This window comes from Lactuca virosa, chromosome 7, assembly GCF_052849685.1.
Source record: "Lactuca virosa cultivar CGN04683 chromosome 7, Lactuca_virosa_CGN04683_v6, whole genome shotgun sequence".
NCBI classification, from domain to species: domain Eukaryota; kingdom Viridiplantae; phylum Streptophyta; class Magnoliopsida; order Asterales; family Asteraceae; genus Lactuca; species Lactuca virosa.
The window spans coordinates 30,394,794-30,415,084 of record NC_136432.1 but is presented as its reverse complement, the minus strand read 5'-3'; the positions used below and the strand labels follow the sequence as shown (position 1 = coordinate 30,415,084).

The 20,291-nt window shown below is 36.8% G+C and overlaps 1 non-coding gene and 1 pseudogene across 1 annotated transcript; one reads left to right on the top strand and one right to left on the bottom strand.

Annotated features, from left to right (window-relative positions):
* Positions 1 to 2,211: 2,211 nt before the first annotated feature.
* LOC145125051 (putative F-box protein At4g22030 pseudogene) lies at positions 2,212 to 3,723 on the bottom strand (annotated as a pseudogene).
* A 14,133-nt stretch (positions 3,724 to 17,856) lies between these two features.
* Positions 17,857 to 17,963, top strand: LOC145128098 (small nucleolar RNA R71). The gene has a single exon (XR_013716699.1). It is a non-coding gene; the product is annotated as a small nucleolar RNA R71 (small nucleolar RNA).
* The last annotated feature ends 2,328 nt before the right edge of the window (positions 17,964 to 20,291 follow it).

Here is a 20,291-nt window from a genome sequence, read left to right as displayed (position 1 = left end):
TTGCGTTTTTAGTCAAAACCTTGTATGTATATGTTTCACAAATTTTAAAATAAAACTATTTCATAAATTTAGCATTTTTGTATAAACGGTAAGAAAATGTATTTAACAATTTCTTATTTTTAACGCAAGTTTTCTTGTGTTTTACTTGTATTCTCCAAATGCAAGGTGTAAAAAAATGTTTTGTCTTAACTATTGACTTTTGTTTGACGTAATTGACTTTTTTTTGACTTAATTGACTTTTGTTGACTCAAAATTTACAGTTGTCACACCTAAACAGTAACCAATCCTCAGATAAATCTCAAAATACCTCAACACCCCCCTTTTAGGTCAAACTTGGTCAAAGACAAAAGTTTAGGTCAAGGTCAACAGTCCGTGTTGACCCAACACGCCGTGTTGACTTGCAAACACGCTGTGTTTTGCCATCATCCAAATAGTCGGGGAAAACCCCAGGCAACACGCCGTGTTGGCTTGCAAACACGCGGTGTTTGCCTGAGTTCCAACAACTTAACACATTAAGCGGCCTTCTTCGACTCCAAGAGCTCCAAAGATCAGATCTAGACCAGAATGAGATTTAGAAGGGTAAAGTTTCCAATTTTACCGATAGGGACTACCAAAAAGAGTCCAAAACTCAAACCATAAGACTTAATAATGCAAAGGCTTAACTAATAAGCACTTAATCCTTAAAGCCTGAAGTCCATCCTTTCCAGAAGTGATTCTAACACCCAAACTATCTCAAAGGTTGGTGCTTTTTAAACATACATGTCCAATGCATGTCTTGAACCCATATTAGGTCAAAATGATTATTTATGATCTAATCTCCATGCATGGCTTCGAAACTTGATTATAGACCAGATCCAAGACACTACTAGACCACCTTGACTTGGAGATCCATAAAGTTGCAAACTTTATGAGATTTAATCATTCCAATATTCAAGAACAAGAAACTAAAGGGACAAAACTCAATATCTAACAACTTGGAATGATAAAAATCGAGTCTTGGACACTTACAAGGGTCCAGAAGAGTGCCAAACTAAAGAATGAGGGCTTGCTTGCTGGATCTTTGCTTCCTACCTCCACCTTCTTCCTTCTTTAGCTTCAAAAACACCAAACTAGCTTAAAAATCGGAGGGAAAGATGATTAGGGTTGCAAAGGACGATTTCGGGGGAATGGAGGCTGATAAAGAGGCCAACTCTTGGGGACTTAAGGATATTATATAGGGTGCAACACCCTAAAAATTAGGGTGTCTCTACCACCCGCTAGTAGCAACCAGTAAAGGGTGGCGGTGGCCAGGGACAATGAGGATGGCTACTAGTGATGAAGGCAAGGGAACAAAAAGGAAAACAAAAGGGTAAGGAGGTGTTGTGAAGGAAGGAACAATGAAGGGCGGTGGCATCAATATGGTGAGCGCAGTAGGGTGGAGGGTTGGTGGTTTTGAAGCGACAATGATGGCCATGATCACCACACAGAGAAAAAGGATGGGGACATTGAGGGGATAAGGAGGTAAAATAAAAATAATTTTTTGAAAATCAAACTATAGGTGAAATAGTAATTTTATATCATATAGAAAACAAACGGGTTGCCTAAAATTGCAACAAATTGAAATCATGAGGACACTCCATGTAACAAAATGCAAATTGGACTAAAGGTTCGATCTTTATTAAACCAAAGAGATAATTTCTGTAATTTTATCTAAGATATATCTACTAAATATGTCATTATTTAAATTGTCATTTTCAAACAGCGGAGTACTTATAATGTGGTTTGTATCGTATCGTTTTACTATGAAAACAAATACAATCAAATGGCCTTTATCTTTGTGGTATCAAAGTATGCAGAATTAAAAGTATGATTCAAAAAAATCTAAACAAAAACCAAAACGAAAAAGAAGGGACAAGAAGAAAAAAAACAAAAACGAAAAAAACAAGAAAGAAAAGGACAAGAGTTTAGATAGTCAATGGATGCCATTCCGTTGTGTTTTGAACCATTTTAATACGAATATCAGTTTCCGTTTTATATTTGAAAAATGAACCATGTGGATGATTAAATATATATATAACAATGTACAGGTCATGCACATTTTTATAGAGTATAGTGTTATGTTGTTATTATAGTAAAGTATAAAAACATTATTAATAATTAAATGGTTTTTATTTAATTATAGTTAGGGATAATATAATAACTAGTTGCCAACAAGGAAAAAAATAACAAATCTTGATAAAGTTAAACTAACTTACGAATTCATGATTTAATTATTTTATACACATCACGAAAAGTTAATCAAGTTATCCTTACTTTCTAAATTATCATAATGAATAATTAATTAATTAGAAAAGCTTGCTTCCAAACTCTTCAATGTCTACCCCGTTTCTTGAAGATGAAGCTGCAACCTCTCTAAGTTCAGACAAGCTTCTTCCTAGCTGCAATGCCACCTTCATCTCAAAAACTTCTCCATTTTCTCTGCTCTCCACGTCTCTTTCCTTTAGGTTTGATTCTATGGAGTCCTCCATCATCTTAAAGAATCCTGCATTGCTTCGGTACATCTCAAAGACCATCCCTACTTGCCCACCATGCTCAATAGTATTCACAACGCTCGCCATTGCACCACCCATGACTCCAAGCACCATCGCCCATGAATTATGAGGAGATGATGTAAGAAAGGCTGAACCAAGCGCACCAAAGCTGGTTAGTAGAGGACCAGATATGGCTAAAGCTTTGTTGAGTTTCAAAGCCTTATCCCCTAATCTCAAGTAATCGGCTTTATCTTTTACCTCCAAAACCCTAATGATCTCACTCATCTCCTTTTCTAACTCCACACTCCAACCATTGTTTCCATTTCTTCCTTTAGCTGTTGTCCTTCTTTTTTCTGGCCACCAAACCGCTGGTTCAGTTTTAGCAGGAAACTTTTCGAGCATGACACCAAGTAAAGGAAGAGGGTAGGCTTTATCTATAGCCAAAACTTTCTTCATAGATTCATTCACGTCACTAAGAGTAGGATTTCCTATAGCGATTTTTGTCTTGATTTGGCTTTCAAGTTGCTTGAACAACCTTGCAGCGTTTCTTTGTTCTTCGGCCAGTTGGGATGGTTGAATCTTGTTCATGATAACCAACATCCCCGTGGCGGCCAAATACAAGAAAGTAGATGAAAGCTTAAGTGCTTCCAAAGGAGCACCAGGTATAGTAGTAATAGCAGCAGCAATGCCAGCCATGGTTGCAGCCGAAAGAGTAATGGTGTTGATAGATGTTAACAACAAACTGTTCCAGTTGTTCCTTTGTTCTCCAATGTTCTTATGCATCTCCAACCGATCTGAAACAGCCTCCAATATCACGTAAAGCTTCTCCATCACCTCAGGATCAGGACACGCTTTAGGGTTTTTGCTCGTATTCTTGTGTGAGAATGATGAAAAATCTATTTCTTCAACCAAACCCTTGTTTGAATGGATCTTTGGGATAAGGCTACTTAGATTATTCGTTCCAATCTTCGGGAAGTGAATTGAACATCTTGATACATCTCTTCGAGAAGAAGAAGAAGAAGAAGAAGAAGAAGAAGAAGAAGAAGAAGAAGAATATGATGATGAAGAAGAATAAGAGGAACACAAAAATTGATTAATGGCTGCCATGGTGTAATTAGATTTCAACTTGCAATCTTCTTGATGGTTTTTAGGAATGTTAAGAAGAGTGCACGAACAATGAAGTAGGTGTTACTGAATGAAAGAGTTGGCCGGGTTTGTTGTGATAGAGAAGTTTATTATAGTGGTTTATATGTATGCAGAAATACAGACTCAGTCAAACTTTTCAAACCTTTGAAGTTTGAATTTGCAAGGATCCAAAAACTCGTTTTCTCGGTTCATTTATGGGTTTGTTTTGACCTTTAAACATCATTTGACATGCACAACTATTTCATATGGTCACGAATTGCGGAATTTGGAACATCGATATCTTAATTTGACATGTATAACTATTTTTTTTGGTTAAGAGGACAAGCCTCGGTAAATTTTATAAAAATGAGATATTAGTACAAGTAACGAGCGTAGAATTCACTCGTGAAGACAAAAACTAATGCTAATCACTACAAAAAATACCCTCATTACCGGCGACAAATATCGCAGCTAAAGAGTGCGAAAATCACGGCTTAAGGTAAAAACAGTGACAAGTCGCTGCTATTGTGACGTCGCTATTGCTCAAAAATCGCCGCTAATGTTATCTATCACCGCTCATACTAACGTCATCGCTAATACGACGTGTCGCCGCTAATAATTATTTTTAAACAACCCTTTTTCTGATGCAAAAAAACCAATAAGAAATATCAATAACATAAAACATTAATTACAGAAAAAACTGATACAATACGACATCTTAAATTAAGTACCAAAAGTGTTATAAAGATTCATCTTGGTTCCCCTCGTTTTCTCCGGTATCACTTCGTGGTTGCATCGATTTAAAAATCACTTGAAGTTCAACACTACACGCTGGGTCGTTAAGCATTGCTCGAAGTTTCTCCAACTACATAATAATTAACAACATAAACTTATAAGTTAAACTATCAACATTAATCAAAACTACCAAACTAACAAACTAACAATTACCAAAATAAAAGCAAACTAGAAATTACCAACATAAACCAAACTATGATAGAACTAATAATTACCAAAATGTAAGTAAACTACTAATTACCAAACTATAATCACCCTAATGATTACCAAAATATATGAAAACTATCAAATTACCAATTACCAAATTAACAAACTATATAATTACCTTATAGGTTAAACTAACAACCAACATAACAAACTAACAAACTAATAATTACCAATTTATCAAACAATCAACATAAACCAAACTATCAAACTATCAAATTACTAATTACCAAGTACCAAAGTACAAAAAAAAACAATTACCAAAGTTTTTACAAATAATGATCATAAACCAAAATTACCAAACTAACATTCATTCATCGATCCTTATATATATATATATATATATATATATATATATATATATATATATATATATATAAGAATTTGAAATTAAATATTCTTGTTTTACTTGTGATGGTTGTGACTGTAGTTGTGGCTATAATGATTGTCCCTCATACTCAGTCGACACAAGCAGAAGGTTTACGTCTGATGCCTTTAATATGGTCGTATCGAGCACCTAATACTTTCTCAAAAGAAGCTCTTTGTTCATATGACGTTAGAGCTTTTTCTTCGTTTAACCCTTAAGTTTTTTCTTGGAGATCGCATACTAACTTATGATGTATTTTCTTAAACCGATTAAAATTATAATATAAATAAATAGTTTTATGATAAAATTATAATTAAGTACTTATGTAATTCTCCTCGGATAAAGAACTGTCAAATACAATGTTCTTATGAGTGTGAATATAAACCAAATACACACATATATACCATATACCAAATAACACATATATACCAAATACACATAGACTGATACACATTTCATCTGGCCAAAAATTAGCAGTAAAATGAAGTGTTGGTCGCCAAAAAATAGAATGATGGTGTTGTGGTGGCTGTTTTCGCCTGAGAATAGCAACAGATGGAGAAGGCAGTGGGGTTGGTGGTATGCATTAAAATCACAAAACCATTGCAATTAAATTGGATATCTTAGTCAGAAGAGAAAGAAAAAGAGAAAGGAGAGAGGAGGAGCACAAACCGTTGCCAATTATGTTCGATTTCGTCACCGGTATACTCAAATCTGTTTCTTGTATACTCGAATCCGTCGCCGGTTGTAACACCCGTGTTTTTCGTTAAAGCTTCTTGTAGAAGAATCGTTATTTACATTAGTAAAAATAATATAAATATTATTATAAATAAATAAATAAAAGATTCTTCATACGTTATTTGTGTTTATATTAGTATTATTTGTGTGTATACACTATTTTCCTATTATATGATATATATTATGTTGATATAATATTTGTATAAAATACTGTTATAAACTGAACAATTTGTGTTAAATAAACATTTATAAATAAAAGATTATTTAGGATAAATAATCTTGACAAAATTCATAGTAGTCATGATTACGATCCCGTAAGTATAAAGAACACCAAAATCTGATTTCGTATGAAAAAGTTATGGTTTTTCAGTACATCAGTATGTGTGATAAAATTAGAAACAAATATAGGTTGCTCCTTAGCCAAAGTGATGTAAAGGAGAGTCAATGTCCTCGTAAATATGAATCTGTAAATATAATGAATGTCGAAAACGCAGCTCGTATGATGAAGATATATAATTCGTAAAGTTTTTAATAGTGTAATCTTTATAGACTGTAAAGTGAAAATGGATCGTGAGTTAGTCAATAAAATCTACATGAAAGTTTTTCGTCATAGATATAAATCCGTGGATATAAAGAACGTCGAAAATGGAGCTCGTATGCGAGAGTTACGATTTTTCAAAGATTGCGAGAAATACCTACGAGGAGGGCGACGTGACACCACCCAGAGGGCGCCACGTGGCAGAGCAGGAGACCAACCTCCATACCAACCTCGATGACATGGCCTACCGAGAGAGTAACATATGGCACAACCAGGAGATAGACTCGTTACCACGACACAACATGCCTTATACCACAATGCGACGTGCCTATCGAGAATCCCTACAAATAGCTCATGTCTCTTATCCATTTTCACACCACTTTCTCTCCAACTATTTCCCCCACCTCAAAGATCAGCTTTCTGAGTTTTTGAGCACTTTAGCGAAGCGCTGCGGCATCAGAAAGCCCAACGAAAAGAAGTATTCGGAGTCAAAGTTCTGCATGTGTAACTTATATTATTGTTCATTGTCGTTATTATGTACCTATAAATAAGATTTATCAGTAATACTAGTTGTTATACTAATTTATCTACTTACAAGAGTGATGTATAGGCAAGATCTGGTGAGGTGTTTAAAGTGGATGTTCCAAACAGTATATCTTTTTATGAATAAGATCCTACCTCCAATAAGATCTTACCTAGTCATTCCCTATTTGATAGAACTTGATATTCTTTGAGATTATTAAAGAATCCATAAATTGTTAATATAACCTTATAAATACAAACGAATGTTAAAACGTATAAGTAATATTCGTATTTGGATCATCTAAAAAGGGAAAGTTTAAGTGCTAGTCGAGGAGATAACTTTCCCACGATTCTTTCACCTCAATCAGGTGAGTGCATGTATGCACCACTATAAAGAACCTTCATAACATAACTCGTCTTTCGTCTTTCCTTTTGCTAGTACAAATATTGAGTAATATGTATTGAAAAAGGTTGTTGTTATTACCACATATAAAGGAATAAACTTCTTTAAAATCTCATTTCCTACTTTATTCTTTAACTTAGCTTCATAGTTCATAATAAAATCCAAATTATAACAATTTTAAGAACAATTAAACTTCTTTATATCGAGATTGTAACCAACAACATTAGAATATTAAACATGCAAACAATAACATTCCGTTTAAAATAGAGTAATTAAATAATAAATCCGGAACCCCGAGATGTAATTTTATTATTATTTTATATTATTGTAGCCAAAATCAAATAATAATTAGCGGGGTGTTCGTTTCGGGGAGCCAAATGACAAGATTTGAATATTCAGGGGGTTAAAGTGTAAATTCAGGACTTATTTTGTAAGGATTTTCAGAAGTCAGGGGGTATTTGGTGTCATTTGGACTTAACATGAAAGGATTTATGGAAGCAGGGGTTAAAGAGTAAATTTTGGACCTAAGTTGAAAAGGTTTTGTAGAAGAGGGGCCATTTGGTAAAATATGGACTAAAGTTGAAAGGAATTGTCACAGAGGGGCTGAAAGTGTATTATGGGAAAAGATCCTCATATGAGCGGGTATATACCGCCACCTTCTCTAACCCTAACCCTAATCTGTTGGGGAGCCGCCACCTTATGCTCCAACCTCCATCATCGTCGCCCAGCTCGACCGCCACATCCCTTTTTCATCTTTCCGATCAACCAAGGCCACCAAGGGAGCCACCGTCGACCTTCTTCTCCACGAGGAAAGAGCCCGAGACCGCCGAGGAGTGGAGGGCAGCCTCCAAGTGCTACAACTTCGTAGACCACCATTAACAGCTGACGTTGCCACTTTCCCTTGCAGCCGTTGTGAGTTGTCAAGCCGACATCGCCGTTGCTCCCGCTGCCGCCGCCGACGACGAAGAACCGCAAGTTGACACCATCACGTTACGGAGGCCGGAGGAGCAAGTTGACACCATCACGTTACGGCGAATCAGCTTTCACTGAAACAGCGAGCCCACCCGAAGGGGCCTAGCTCCTATGCTTTCACTTTTTCGAGAGCCACAAGTATCATATCACACAGTTCTTCATTCGCCATATTTGACTTTGAGATGGCTTCTGATTTGATTGAACTTGGATTTGTATCTTCGTTTTGAGTTTGAGTTCTTCAATCAACTTTTTGAATTTCTTAAAATTTCTTCGATTGAGTGCTTGAAATTTTTGATTTGGGTATTAGATATGACAGTTGTACCCTTTCTTCCTTCTTGACTGTGTGGATCTGATACTTAAGCTCTCTGTTACCACGAGGGTAATGCGTGTCAACAAATAGGTCCGTGTTATGTGGGTCCAGAGTTGTCGATACAGATTCTTTTTAAACATTCAGAAGCAAATCATCCTAAAGCTGTTATTACCGCCCACAAAACGTTTCAGTATGCAAATTTTTTATTATTATCTAAGGCTGGGGTCTCAAATTACGGTGTTTAGGTCCCCTAATTATGACAACTGATTCTACAGTTCCGGTAAGTATCCGATCGCTTCGGTATTTTTTTCATTTTGATTTTTCGTTTTCCCACTTCATGGAGCTATCGTATGTAAAGAGTGTCATCATCTCGTAATTTTTTTTTTGGAAACAATGAATGAAAATGGGATGCAAAAACTAGAAAATATTTTTGGGTTTTATAGATTTTAAAATGCAGAATGCAAGAAAAAGAAAATAAGAAGGCTAAAATCTTTTTGAGTTTTTTTTTTATGCATGAATATGAACATGAAATGCATGGATAAACCTAATGTACAACTCTACCTCTCCCCAAGCTTAAAGATAAGCATCGTCCCCGATGCTCGGAGAGGGTGGAACAACCTAATCACCGGAAGGTGGTGCGGGATGGTAGTCGGGTCGGGTAAGGTCCAAAACAGTCATAAGTGCACACAAATTGAAATTTTAAGCAAAATGTGGACGATTAAAGATATGGAAAGAATTTATCGAATTGTTCTTGGAGCCTAACAATTGTGGTGAGAACCTTCTCTTCATCTTCCCCAAGCTATTCGTGAAATATTTTTGGAGCCCGAGAGTCATTTTCTAGGCAAAAACAAGTTTATAACCATTTGGGACATTAAAATTTTGAAATTTACCAAATACTAAAAAGTTTTAAAAAGAAAGGACAAAAATACCCCCGGGTTGCCTCCCGGTTAGCCGCCCTTTTTTAAAGTCGTTGGCTCGACATGACCCCTGAATATGCATCAATCTAAGTATGTGGGGCTCTCCATTACATCAACCTTCTCGCCACTTCCTTGAATGGAACATTTATCTTGTACTTGACTTTCTTTTTGTGTGGGAACCATGCTGGACTTAGACCCTTAATGACAACTGTGACATCCCCATTTTTCACGGCCAGAAAAGACCGATTTTGTTTATGCTTGTTTGAAAATCAGAGTAACATTTTAAATAAAAGTGTTGCGGAATTTGTCCCAAAACAAAATATGATAAAGATTTATTAAAAGCATTTCCAAAGAAATGTATTTCATTAAAAGACTCGGGATGTCATGCTCGATACAGATCAAAAGCATAAACAGTACAACATAAGCCTTACTACATTATTTCGTATTTACAGGCCTATAATCCCTTATCTCTCATCTTGGGAGCCTGGTGAGCACATAGGGTTTTCAACCCACAATAAATAAGTTTATTAATTTCATCAAAACATAATAACCCGATTACCCATTCCCGTTACCCTCTCATTTCGTCCCTAAACACCTATCATAAGGGACCTAGCCTAAGGATCATCATCGGGGTGACAACACATGCTTCGGGGATTCCTCAGCAATTCATGTCAAATAAGGCAACCATGTGGGGGATGGAGTACTGCTGGTAAACACACAGTTCAAATAAACACCTACAGGTTGCGAGTCTACTAGCGTTCCACTGGACTGTCTAGAATAGTCCGTGGTCGTCATCTATACTCCGCTAGATGACTGGATCATCAATAACATCTATAACGAGGCCTCTCATTATTTTATTTTGTCACACAACAACTATTACATCTACCCATGTTTTACCCAACACATTTTGTAGATATAAAATACATATACAATTTAAATCATTTAAAACGTGTATAAAAAATATTTCACCCAGCATAGACAACAAGTATTCAGACAATATGCACACATAGCACGTAATTTATATTAAATACTTCATATCTATGTGTAAGATGAAAGTAACTATGCACTCACCTGAATAGGTGGTGACTCGGTACTCGGACAGCGCTTCGTTATCTCAAAACAATTTTTCCTTGACGAAAACCTAGTACCAATACCACTAGAGTTTAGTTTTAACGTTAACCGCGACTAATTAATAGTCTAGCTATTATTATTATTATATAAGCGTTAAATAACACTCAATATAACTCATAATAATAGCCCAAATAATTATTGTAAGGACCTAAAAACATTACTATAATTATTTAAAAGCTATATTAAAAATAGCATAGGCGTAGCTCACTTACAGCGGATTTTAAAGAAAACCGGACTTTGCTCGGAGCAGCGTTTCCGAACCGAAAGACCCTTTTTTCTCGGGACTCCGGGAGCCTCGGGGCTTCCTTTGGGTGCTAGGGATTTTTCCTAGGGTTTAGGGGGTTAAAATGGGTAGTGAGCGAAAGTAGAGAGAGAAAGGAATGAAGAAATGAGTGAAAAATCCGGAAACCCTCGCACCCCTTTTATAGCCTGCGAGGCCTCGGACTACGCTGGGCGTAATCCTTGGCTACGCGGCGCGTAAGGCTCGGATAAGGTCTCCAGCTCGTTTCCAGCTGGCTTCGCACACGCCTACTCTCGGAAGTGGATAAGGCTAAGTACGCCGGGCGTACCCAGCTTCGGACGCGGGGCATAGTGCGAGGCTATGTGGCGTTCATCGGATGCGAGGCCGTGCTGAGCAAGCGACGACTGAGATTTGGCCACGTCACCACCCCCTTGCAGATTTCACAATTTTCCTTCCCGACTTCTAAAAATCATAACTTTCGCATAAGAGCTCCGTTTTTGACGTTCTTTATATCCACGCGAAGGCGGGAATGTACTCTACAACTTTCGTTTAGACTCCGTCGGCTAATTTTGACTTTATTTTAAAAGTTAGATTTTTAACAGGCCGGGACAAGATTGGTCCGTTAAAAATTCATAACTTCTTCATCCGACGTCCGTTTTCGTCTGTCTTTTTATCCTTATGCTACTATTAACGAGATCTTCGATTATCGTTTAGGTTGTGTCGGCTAAAAACCGCTCGATCTAATATTCGAACTTCGGGCTGTACACTGCTAAGCCGAAACTTTGAAAAATCATAACTTCCTCATACGGAGTCAGATATGGGCGTTCTTTTTATGGACGCTCTCGGTTTAACATTTTCTACGACTTTCGTTTAGATCGCTAAGGCTAAAACTCGCTCTATCGTAAATCCACTATTTACGCTTCCCGGTATCGTGCCGGTTCCATCACGAAACTTCGACGGGTCATAACTTTTTCGTTATAACTCGGATTTCGGCGTTCTTTATATCTCCGGGATCCTTGTTTCGACCAATACCACTTTATATAAAGATATCGGGCTTATCTCACACTTTAATTTTAACGCTTACTTTTATTCTTTATTAATTATACAGTTACAATTAAATAATAAGCACGCAAATTCACATAATTCACATAGTATTCAAATATTTCATCTTTATTACATCAAAAAGAGTTACAATAGTTGACCTAGACTATTACATCGTCTAAAAATGCTTAGCCCCGAAACCCGGACGTTACAATTTTCTCCCCCTTAGGATGATTCCGTCCCGGAATCATGCGTCAGCAAACAGATGCTGATAGCGACTCATCATGTCATCCTCTGTTTCCCAAGTGAGATTCGGCCCATTCGAATGTTTCCATTGGACTAGCACTAAGTCGACCATCTTGCGTCGTAACTTCTTCGTCTTACGGTCAACAATTGCCTCGGGCTCTTCAATCAGCCTCTTGTTTTCATCCATTCTTAACTCTGAGATTGGAATTATGTCGGGAACTTCTCCCGTGAACTTCCTCAAATAACACACATGGAAGGTGTTATGAATATTGTTAACACGTTGTCGCGCACGTATTAAACAAATAAATTTATCACTGCTGGTTGCACGAAAAATATAGCACAGGGAAGCAGGGTCGAATCCTCAGGGACACAGCCTAAAAGTCAATGCCTTTTTGCATCAGGCACATCTAGTCAAGAAACAAAATATAAAAGGGGGGTTTTTTTGATTAAAACTAATAACTAGAAATGCAGTGATAATAAAGTAAACGAAAATCAATAATAAAAATGGTTTCAGCTCTGTTGTGACTTTCCTAATCATGCAACTGATCCAGATCTGATTATTTGAGATGCGTTCTATCTAAGTTGGTACTGAGAAAAACTAACAAGCTCTAGTAATTTCTCTTTTACCTTATTTAGTTAACCAAAACAAGCTCTTCAATTAACCCTAACTTTTTACTGTCTAATCAAACAAGCTCTTAATTAAGATCAGAAAAGTTGCATTAAGTTCTTTGTAAAATTCCCAGCAATACCCAATACTTCTCACAAGCTCGGAAGCGTAAAGGTATGATTTTTACAGTTTATAATAAAGTCAAATCCCAAACACGGAACTGATTTATTACTTGTTACTTATTACCAATTAATTAGAACAATTACGGATTCTATTAACTGATTAACTGAAATGATAAAACCCTAGCTAGGTGATCAGACTAACAAGAATTCAAATCAAACATTCATTAAGCTCAAAACTGACGAATCTAGATAGAAACACAAATCAAAAACCAGATCTAATTATCAATCACATGAAAAGTAATTGTCTTTGCAGAACTAAAAACTAGGGTTTAGCCAGACATGGCTAAAATCTGATCTAAAACAATAAAAAGAAACATTAAACTACTAAATCTTACTAAACTAAATGTAAGAGATGATCCACAGTCTTCAGATCTTCAGAAATCGTTGAAATCGGAGAAGAAATGCCTCCAAAATCGTATTTCCGTCGTCTGGTACCTCTGGAATCGCCAACTTGGGTTACAGGGATGCTATCAGGGCCTATTTATACGTCCAGCAGCAAAAACGACGCACCTGCGATCGCATGTATACAACCTGCGATCGCAGGTTTTGAAATAAACGCGTCTGGTGCCTTTTTAATGAAGTAGGATGCTATTTTGACACTTTTTGGCCAACCTGCGATCACATGTACCCAACCTGCAATCGCAGGTATTGATTTTTCACTCCCGGATGAATTTTGGGCACAAAAGAACCTCGAAGGCAACCTGCGACCAAACCTGCGATCGAAAAAAGGGTCACCTGCGATCGCAAGGAGACAACCTGCGATCGCAGGTTATGCCTATGACGTCCGAAATTTCGTCTACTTTTCAGATCATTTTGAATCGCGTCAATCGGAGTTACGGTTCTCGAGATATGGTCAAAATACTGACAGGGGGTCAAAGCTGCCAGTAACATCCTTTAACTTTAGATTGTAGATTCTTTCTTCGTGTGATCAATTCGATCGAATGTTTCTTGACCAAAGCATCTTCCAAACATTCCTCAACATACTTCATAAGTCCCAAGGTCCATTTTAAGCTCCAAACACGCATCCAACTGCTCCCAAAGCACTGCTCCACTCGAACTATCTGAAATTGACATAAAAACATGAGCAGTACGGGAATTTTAACGAAAGACATGAGCTGAACATTGTTTAAATAAATGACATGCAAATGTACAAAATATGATGCTAAAATGATGAAAAAAACTACCCTATAAGATGCATAAAATGGCATCTAACAAATCTCCCCAAGCTTAAACCTTACTTGCCCTCAAGTAAGAAAAAGATAAAACATTATAAACAAATGGAATGATGTAGATAACCAAAAAAAGAAACTTAGAATTAAAACTAAAACAAGATTAAGGAAACTAAAAATTTAAACTTTATCAAAACACTTCACTATTTTTTTGTTCACATGATCAGATTTCACGAGGAAGCTCCAATGAAATCACTACCTAGACAACAACTCAATACTTTATATTAACGATTCATAATAATATATTTAATAAATTAAACCAAACTTGAGCAAATAATTTTTACACCGAATTAAATTTGTGAAAACAGTGTATTTTTTTTTAAAAAATCATTTCACGAAAATTCGTTTATAAAAACTTAGCTTGACCAACCCCTCCTTTTTTTCTGAACTCGTCCAGTAAACGCGGTAAGCTCCATTATGGACAGAAAATCCAAGCTTACCCCTATGATTCCACTATCGAGGGATCAATCTCATTATACCACACATCTTCTTTGTCTTGATCAACTCTTCATATTTAACTTGCTTGCTTCTTGATTTCGACTTGAACTTGACTTGGATTTGACTTTGAATTTCAGATTTCTTCTAGTTGCTTGATATACCATTTCTAACATATATATAGATCGGACGCGGATTTTACTTTGAGGCCCTCCATATCTTCAATACTTCAAAAATGATAACTATTTTGTGGGTATAATGAGAGTTCCCTCCCAACCTCAAAAGGCGCAAAAACTATAGGGTTCAGTACTTCAAGGAATGATAAGGATTATCCAATCTAAGTTCTTTTTAAGGCATCTAAGGAAATTATTTTCAAAACACTGTTCGTTTTTCCATCCCACACTTCCATTGTAAAAATTATCCGACTCTTATGTTGGTTCATATTGAAAACATTTAAAGCACTTGAAAAGATAATTCTTAAAATTGATTGTAATGAGACCATTATTTTCGGTAACTATCACACTTCATCTTAACAGAGCTATCGAATGTAAAAAGAATCCTCATCTCATGTATATTTCAAAAATTTTCATTTTTTCATTTTCTGATTTTTTTTAAATTTTTATATGCAGAAAATAAAAATAAAAATAACTAGAAATAAAATATTTTTGGGTTTTCTTTGTTTTATTTATGAATGCAGAAAAATAAAATATTTTTTGGACTTTTTTTGAATTTTTTATATGCAAATGCAATGTAGAAAATAAATTGCAAAAAGAAATTTTGAAAAATTTAACTAAAAAAAAACTGAAAAATTAAAATTTTAAACAAAAATGCAAAATTTTACACTAACCCCCTCCCCAAGCTTAAAATGATGCATTGTCCTCAATGCTTAGAGAGGAATGAACAGCTCAATAAAGAATATAAAAACAAAAATATGCAGCTAGGAATGAATGTACCTGATAGATTGCAGAAATTCTGATTTTGACGATGAATGTTGACGAAAAATTTGAATTTTAGCAACTCCGTCGATCCTCTGATTTCCCCAAGCTTGCTTGGGACTGTGACCATCTCTTTATTGAAAGCAAAAAAAAAAAAAAAACACTAAAAACTACTCATCGGGTTGCCTCCCGGAAAGCCGCCCTTTTTTAAAGTCGTTGGCTCGACTTTGACCAACCAAATTAACTAACTGGTGTGGTTAAGACTTCTCTGAAGCTCAACTCTTTTTCTTGTGACTCCAGATCCCTTTAAATATGGAAAGATTGGTGGATCTGAAACTTGTTCAACAGCATGGAAAAATTCTAGATTGTCTTCAGATATATCTTTCAAATTATTTTCAAACTTCTTCCGTTTTCTGATCTTCTTCTTTTTCTTCCCAAAATTATTGTTTTCAGATTCCTTTCTTTTCAGATTTATATCAGAAATCACATTTCCCTCTTTTTCTTCCAAAAGTTTGTTTCTTTTTAACCCCGTCTCAGCCTCTTCAGATAACTTCTTTTCAGGTTTATCAGCTTCTACGAATTCCTTTTCAACAACCAAGATCCCTCCTTTGTTTTCCCCAAGCTTATCTTTCGCCAGCTCCCTTGATGTGTATGATAAATTCCTGTCTGCAAAATTTTCTTGTACAGAGACATTAGAAAACTCACAGCAGCCCTCTAATAAAGGACTGATGGTACCCATATAATTGACAGAAATACTTTCAGAAGGAAAATCATCATTATTAATTTGAAATTTAACCACTTCCTCATCAAACTCCATTGAAATCATTCCATTAAAAACATCAATTTTTGTTTTTGCAGTTTTCATAAAAGGCCTTCCCAAAATAATAGAGTTTGAATCTGAAGTGTCCAAGTTTCCCATGTCCAAAATGTAAAAATCAGCGGGAAAAATCAGATTATCCACTTGGACAAGAACATCCTCCAGTACACCTTTTGGGTGTACTGTTGAGTGGTCAGCCAACTGTATAATTGTCCCGGTCTTTTGTAAGGTTCCCATTTTTAAATTCTCAAAAATAGAATAGGGAAGGACATTAACTGAAGCTCCTAAATTAAGCATGGCTTTTGGAAAATCAAGGTTCCCCAATTTACAAGGAACTGAGAAAATCCCCGGATCCTTGCACTTTGGAGGCAAACATTTTTGCAAAATTAAAGAAATATTTTCACCAGCTTTTACAATCTCATTAAATTTCATTTTTTTCTTTGAAATACATAAATTTTTCAGAAATTTAGCATAGCGAGGGATATGTTGGATAATATCTAAAAGTGGGATATTTACCTCAACCTTGCGAAGAATTTCCATAATGTCCTCATCATCTCTTTCGCGCTTCGTGCTCCTCAGTCGCGATGGGAAGGGAGGTAATGGCTTGTACTCCTTCAGAATTGGCTTGGGTAGTGCTGGAGTTTCTTTTTCTTTATCTTTTTCAGGGAATTCTTCAACTAACACTTCTTCATACTCTTCTGTTTCAGCTCCTTTTTCTGTTTCTTCGATATCTCCTTCTTCTACCAGAACTTCTTCAAATTCGTCTTCAGATTCGTTTTCTGGTTCAGATACACTTAGGCCTTTGTATGTTTTCCCACTTCTCACGGAAATAGCACTAACATTATGCTTCAGATTGTTTTCGGTGTGGCCCGGTAACTTTCCTTGAGATTCCAGACGACCCACAGAAGTGGAAAGTTGAGACACATGCTGCTCCAGATTCTTGATACTAGCTCTGGTTTCTGTCTGGAATGCTTGGGTGCTCGTGGCAAGACTCTTCACTATATCTTCTAAGGCCATGCTGGAACTATTGGGTTGCTGTTGTGTGTTCTGATTCTGGTAATTCGAATTCTGGAAGTTGGGCTGAAAATGAGAATTCTGCTGATTCTGGAAATTTTGCTGAAAACCCGGCTGCTGAAAATTTCGCTGCTGCTGAAATCCGGGTGGAGGCTGAAATTGTTGTTTCTGCTGATAATTATTTTGAAAATTCTGTTGGTAGCCCCCGACAACTTTGACTGCAACTGTATCCTCTTGCAATATTGGGCACATATTTGTAGGGTGATCAGTCTTCAAGAAAATCCCACATTGTTTCTTTGCAGCTGCTTTTTCTTTAGTCAAGAGCAGAACAACTTTTGTCAATTCAGATATCTGAGCTTCCAGATGAACATTGTTGACTTCCTAGACACCCCTTGGTTGATCTGGATACCACTCGTCTTCATTTCCAGAGTGTTTAGACTCGATTGCCATCTTTTCGATCAACTCTCTAATTTCAGTTGGTGTCATATCACCCAAAGAACCACCACTGGAAGCATTTATAAGGCGTCTTTCCATGGGTGTCAGACCTTCACAGAAACAGTTATAGAGCTGGTAATCACTAATTCCATGTTGGGGGCAACGGACCAACAACTTCTTGAATCTCTCCCAGTAGGTATGTAAAGCTTCTCTTTTTCCTTGTTTGATACCAAGGATTTCTCTTCTGAGACTGGAGACTCGCGTTTCTGGAAAATATTTCTCTAAGAACAGCTTCGCGAGCTCTGTCCAAGTGGTGATGGAACCAGATGGGAGTTCATATAACCATTCCCTTGCAGAATCTTGAAGCGAAAAGGGGAATGCCCTTAACTTTATCTGGTCTTCTGTGACAGCATGAGGCTTCATTCCTGAACAAACCACATGAAATTCCTTGAGGAATTTATGTGGGTCTTCGTTTTCCAATCCGCGGAATGTGGGAAGAAGATGAATCAGCCCAGATTTGAGTTCGAAGTTCTGGGCTTCTGGAAATGTAATGCAAAGGGGCTGCTGATTGAACTCTTGAGTGGCCCACTCTCTAAGGGTCTTTTCAGCATCGTCTCCACTCATGTCTAATTCTTCAGATTCGGTTTCTGAAGAGTCCGTGGTTTCAGATTTAACGGAGGAAGGTGGGGAATAAGTTTTATAAGGGTTGTTTTGAGGAGAAGATGGGGGTACTTTAGGAAAAATCGGATCTGGTTCGTTCCACAAGGGAGTGCCTTGTGGCGTGGAGGTTTCTGGGGGTATGGAAGATGATGAACCAAAGAGACCAGTTGATTGTTTTCTCTTTTTTGCTTCTTTCTTCAGTTTCCTTGCAGTTCCCTCAATTTCTGGATAAAAAACTAAAGGTGTACCTGAACGATTAATTCTTGGCATAAAACTATTAGAAAGCACCGTGTCCCCGACAACGGCGCCAATTTGTTAACATGCTGTCGCACACGTATTAAACAAATAAATTTATCACTGCTGGTTGCACTAAAAATATAGCACAGGGAAGCAGGGTCGAATCCTCAGGGACACAGCCTAAAAGTCAATGCCTTTTTGCATCAGGCACATCTAGTCAAGAAACAAAATATAAAAGGGGGGTTTTTTGATTAAAACTAATAACTAGAAATGCAGTGATAATAAAGTAAACGAAAATCAATAATAAAAATGGTTTCAGCTCTGCTATGACTTTCCTAATCATGCAACTGATCCAGATCTGATTATTTGAGATGCGTTCTATCTAAGTTGGTACTGAGAAAAACTAACAAGCTCTAGTAATTTCTCTTTTACCTTATTTAGTTAACCAAAACAAGCTCTTCAATTAACCCTAACTTGTTACTGTCTAATCAAACAAGCTCTTAATTAAGATTAGAAAAGTTGCATTAAGTTCTTTGTAAAATTCCCAGCAATACCCAATACTTCTCACAAGCTCGGAAGCGTAAAGGTATGATTTTTACAGTTTATAATAAAGTCAAATCCCAAACACGGAACCGATTTATTACTTGTTACTTATTACCAATTAATTAGAACAATTACAGATTCTATTAACTGATTAACTGAAATGATAAAACCCTAGCTAGGTGATCAGACTAACAAGAATTCAAATCAAACATTCATTAAGCTCAAAACTGAAGAATCTAGATAGAAACACAAATCAAAAACCAGATCTAATTATCAATCACATGAAAAGTAATTGTCTTTGCAGAACTAAAAACTAGGGTTTAGCCAGACATGGCTAAAATCTGATCTAAAACAATAAAAAGAAACATTAAACTACTAAATCTTACTAAACTAAATGTAGGAGATGATCCACAGTCTTCAGATCTTCAGAAATCGTTGAAATCGGAGAAGAAACGCCTCCAAAATCGTATTTCCATCGTCTGGTACCTCTGGAATCGCCAACTTGGGTTACAGGGATGCTATCAGGGCCTATTTATACGTCCAGCAGCAAAAACGACGCACCTGCGATCGCATGTATACAACCTGCGATCGCAGGTTTTGAAATAAACGCGTCTGGTGCCTTTTTAATGAAGTAGGATGCTATTTTGACACTTTTTGGCCAACCTGCGATCGCATGTACACAACCTGCAATCGCAGGTATTGAGTTTTCACTCCCGGATGAATTTTGGGCACAAAAGAACCTCGAAGGCAACCTGCGACCAAACCTGCGATCGAAAAAAGGGTCACCTGCGATCGCAAGGAGACAACCTGCAATCGCAGCTTGTGGCTATGACGTCCGAAATTTCGTCTACTTTTCAGATCATTTTGAATCGCGTCAATCGGAGTTACGGTTCTCGAGATATGGTCAAAATACTGACAGGGGGTCAAAGCTGCCAGTAACATCCTTTAACTTTAGATTGTAGATTCTTTCTTCGTGTGATCAATTCGATCGAATGTTTCTTGACCAAAGCATCTTCCAAACATTCCTCAACATACTCCATAAGTCCCAAGCTCCATTTTAAGCTCCAAACACGCATCCAACTGCTCCTAAAGCACTGCTCCACTCGAACTATCTGAAATTGACATAAAAACATGAGCAGT